The sequence below is a fragment of the Fukomys damarensis genome, unplaced genomic scaffold (genome assembly GCF_012274545.1).
Source record: "Fukomys damarensis isolate Sample0158 unplaced genomic scaffold, DMR_v1.0_HiC HiC_scaffold_16, whole genome shotgun sequence".
Lineage (NCBI taxonomy): Eukaryota > Metazoa > Chordata > Mammalia > Rodentia > Bathyergidae > Fukomys > Fukomys damarensis.
This window is the reverse complement of record NW_022900928.1, coordinates 24,557,631-24,562,722: the sequence shown is the minus strand read 5'-3', so window position 1 is coordinate 24,562,722 and position 5,092 is coordinate 24,557,631.

Below are 5,092 nucleotides of genomic sequence, written 5' to 3'. Positions count from 1 at the left end.
ATGTATATATCTCCAAAAAGTCTTTTCTCTCACTCCAAATGCCAGTGATATTAGTAACCAGTATTAGTAGCTCACTGTTCACTTGAAATTCAGTTGACCTATTGCACTCTGTTCCTCAGTTTCTGGTATTTCCATGACCAGTGGTTATGACATTCTTCGTGATAATGAATTCAGAAGAACTTGATAAACTTACTGTTAGGGAGAGGCATTAATAATAGAACTCATCAAACCAAAGCAGAAAAATGTTTTAGACTAAAGCATGGTGGTAAAGAGGAAATAATTTCTGATGAATATCTACTATTTACTATTTACAAGGTTCTATGCCAAAGCCATTGCAAAAAGTAACTGCAAAAGATCTTAGAAAAACCTTGCAACTTACTGTCATCTCCTCAATTTGCAGGTGTGGAAAGAGAAGTTTAGGGAATTTGATAATATGCCTAAAGTCATACAGTAAATCAGTGGCTAAGAGAGAATTCAAATTTAAATTTCTCGAGCTCCAAAGATCATATGAACAATAGGAAAAAAACTAGGCACCTGTTTATATAGCCTGAAGTAGATGGATGTTAAATGACAAAGGTTAGAAAGATGAAGAGTCTTTTGTTCCAAACTTTGGTTTGTGGTAAGCTGAAGAGATGCTCTCTTTAATTTGGAAATTGAGCTTCCGGTTGTAAGGGATAAAGACAGAAGAGGAATCAGAGAGGAAATAAAAGGAGAGAAGTGTGTAAATACCAAATGGTTTTTCTAGTGTGAGAAACTGAAAGTGTAAATAAGGATCAAAAGGCATAACAGATATTTTGAAATAGGAAGAAAAGGCCCAAAGGGGAAGGGGAAGTTGGAGGGATTGGGGAAAGGAAAGAAGGGAATGGAATTAATATGAGAAAAATGAAAAAAATGTAAGCAAAGTTTTTGTAAATAGGGAGGGGAGGAGGGGTTGAAGGGAGGGCAGGGGAATGGGGAAAAAATAAGAACTAAGATATACTATGCAAAGGTAAAAATTTCCAGTGATGAATGTCATTATATTGTATACCTAAAATGTATCAATAAAATTAATTTTTAAAAAGTTGAAGGGAATGTTTGTTTGTTTCTGACCACTAATCATGCAATTACTTAGGGCAGAGGGGGAGATGGTAGGCAGATTCAGTGCATGGTCTTCCTGTCCAGTTGCTCTTCTCAGAGATTTTTCCAAAAGGATTTGTGCAAGTTTAATGGCATCTAATTCAATTTTTCATATTCTATGGTCACCTGGGAAATATTATTTTACATGATAGAAAAGCTCTTCTTCCAAAGGGTCAGATTTTTCTACCTCACTACCACTTTACTTCTTCAAAGTAACTGGTGATTCTACTTACCTCATCCTTGAGGATAACGCGTAGAGGTTGAACCCTTAATAAATGAGTTCATTTCATTTCTGCACCTTGGCTTTTCCCATCCAGCTGGCTTGTGTCCCTGGGTCTCATCAACCACAGAGGAGGCCACTCTTTGGGCTGGTAATGGAGGAAGTGAATGGATGCGAGAAAGCTGAGCTACTGTTGAGACCCGAGGACCCATGGAGTCAGCAACATCCGACTCCAGCAGTTTTCACCTTCAGCCATCATCCTCTGAAATTTAATGATTAAAGGCCTTTCTCTCTCCACACCCTCCAAAGCTCAGGCTAAGACTTCAGGCATCTCTTCTTGGCTGCACAACCAAGCACCAAAAGCCTGCCTACTGAACTGAAGCAAAGCAAGACTGTGTGCAGAAGCTCTAGCTCACAACAGGAAGAAGGAAGCCTGAGGCTAGAGGCCGTGGGAGGTATAAAGGGTGGATGTTTAAATCTCTGAATTTTATACAGCTGCCTGAAGCACCTCTGAGATCCATTCTCAGATCTTCAGTCCATTCCCCACTAGGACTGGACCCCTGGGCCTCATCACCTCAGACTCTAGGGGTGAGGGACTAAGAGAAGAGGAGAGAGGTCTTGTGAGATACCTGGATGGGAAGCCCAGAGTAACGTGAACTTATAACTACTGCTGAAAGAGGTGAGGACACCTTTGAAGAAATTCCACACCTTCAGGACAGCAGAGAGAGAGAGCTGTTATATTTTATGTGTGATGTAGCTCAACGATCATTTATGTACATTGACTGTAATGGTGTGTTAGGCATAGTCAATCAGATCTGATATTTACAATAAGAACTAAAAGGTATAATAGATAATGTGAAATAGGTAGAAAAAAGGGCCAAAGGAGAAGGGGAAATGGGAGGGTGGGGGAAAGGAAAGAAGGGAATGGAATTAATATAAGAAAATGAAAAATAATGGAAAAAAAGTCCTTGTAGATAGGGAAGGAGGGGTTGAAGGCAAGGCAGGGGAATGGGAAAAAATAAGAGCCAAGCTGTATTATGTAAAGGCACAAATTTCCAACAATGAATGCCATCATATTATATACATCAAATATACCCATAAAATTAATTTTAAAAATCTAACATTTACAAAGTGCTTTTTAGAAAAGTACTGTTATGGTTTAGATCTAAAATGGCCCCTCAAACTTCATGTATTTGGAAGGAGATTGGATTGCAGGAAATAGCTGTCTGATTTTTGGGACTCAGGGTCTGGTCAGAGGAAATATGTCACTGTTAGTATGGCCTGGAAGGCCTTACTTCCCTCTCTGGCTCCTCCTCCTCCTCACTCTCTTCCTATCCACAATGCCATGCTTAGCTGTCCTCCACCATGCCCTCTGCAATGCCATTTCGCCATGGGGCCCCCCTGACTATGGACTGAAACATGAGCCAAAATAAAGCTTTCCTCCTTTAAATTGTGGGTGTCAGGTATTTTGTCCTGATAAGAAGGAAAGTAACTAATCCAGGTGGTCACAGGGGGCAGATACTGCTTGATCTCACTTGTACGTGGAAGCTAAAACAGTTGATGCTGTAGGAGGTGACAGTAGAAAACAGGGATGAATGAAGAACATTTGTTCAATGGCTGATAAGTTATAATTAGATGGGCGAAATGTTATGAGGTTCTACTGCACAGGAAAGTTACTAACTGAAAACTGAAAAAGAGGGATTGAAGGTGCCTCTCTGTGCTATCACACCTATTTAGCAAGCTTGTGGTCCTGGATTTAACCCTCCGACCACCTCCCTGCCTTCCACCCTCAGCAAAACCCCACAAAGTTTTATATACTGATACAGGGATATGAAATTTAGTTATCCAGTTTTGGACTTGATGAAAGCTGATGGAGACCCTTTAGAGAAAGAGGACCATTTTAATGTTCTCATTACCTAGATAATTTGTTATCCAGCTTATTGGCTCTCTCTCAGATGTATAAAAGCACAAAAGGTGCGACTGAAACATACACTGAAAATTTAAATTTAAAACAAATTTATTACAGTAAAAGATACATTGCCATTAGTCCCCCCTCAAAATACTCATCCTTGCTTCAAAGAAACTTAACCCATCTTTCTTCTTACTTCCTGAAAACTTTCTGGCAGTCTTTTTTTGGTCTTTAATGACACTGTCCTGGCTGTCTCAATGTACGGAATTGATTCAAAACATTTAACATACATGGTCATTTTTGACTTAGAAGAATATATTTCATATGCTGCCAGATTCCATGAATAAGGTGGATAAAGACCCACCATAATGCTTTTATGAGTGTGTATTTCTGTTGGTCGACAATTGGCAGCAGCAAATTTGCCATATTTTTATCATATTTTGTAAAGATACTCATAAAAGAGGACTTTCCAAACCACTCCAGAAAATGGCAAGAACATGGGATAAGGGTGCTAAAAGTGAAGAGGAGTACAATGTTTTGAAACAGATTATCGGCAGTGTGTCTTTCAGTGGAATAATTTTTAAACTATTCATAGTATATTTTTATCATACCTCATAAATATTAAGGAATATACTAGCATCCCCAAAGCAATCACAAGTTTATTTCAGTCATTGACCTGGAAAATCCCCTTGGAATTTGCAGCCTTCTACTTGGGGCCACATTTCAATAGTCTTTCTTTGGTTTAATACTCTTCACACCAGTAAGTTTGACAAATCCCAGTCCCAGTCCACAGGGGATCTGTAACAGAGTCTTTTATGATGCTTATTAAAATACAGATTTCTGGACTTTATCCTTTCCATACAGAATTAGAAATTGTGACATTTATGATAACCATAGGGTTTAGGAATTTTCATGAATCCTCATCTTTATGACTGTGGAATTTTCTGTTGGCCTCATTATTAGATGTACACCTTCACTTTCAGACTGAAATTATTCCCAAACACAATTCACCATTATATTAATTTGCTAGGGCTTATAAAGTATCAGAGACAGGGTAGCTTTATAATGGGAACATATTTTTTCACATTTTTGAAGGCAAGTAAAATTCAAGATTAAAGTGCCACCAATTCCATTTCTCCTTAGGTTTCTCTTCTTGGCTCATAGATACTGTGCAATATGATCAACATATATGGCAAATGTTTAAATTTAAGAAAACTTTATTACAGTAAAAGATATATCGCCATGAATCCCTCTCAAAATACTTTTCTACACTTCCAAAAACACTATTCCATTGTGCTTGTCACTTTCTGAAGCAGTTCTCGAAGTCCTCTTTTGTGTCTTTACACATTAAGGTCTCTTCTTATTTAGTGAGATCTGGGGAAGCCACAGAAATGGATATTTCATAGCTCGCTTGGAGTCAGTCCAGTCACCTGATATGAATGAACTTCTGTTCAGGGGTCAAAATCAAAATGTTATGTTAAGGCACCCACACCATTAGGTGCTTCCTCTTTCACAGCGCACAGAGGCCTGCAGAAATGCAGTAGACTCTTGTGACTAATAGAACATATTTTTCTCCAGATTGTTTTATGTTTTTGAATTGAGTGTAAGGCTGATAAAATGGTTGAGAAAAAGTAAGAAAATCAGTGAAATTACTAACTTTCTTTTTGGATATTATTGCGTGCTGTGGATGAATGACAAATTTGATTCTTCTCAGAGGGTGCTGTTTTTTAATGAAAACCTCATGATTTTTCTCCATACTTTGAATTCTATAACCAATCAATTTTAATGTCTGTGTGTTCTTTGTGTGTGTGTGTGTGTGTGTGTGTGTGTGTGTGTGTGTGTGTGTT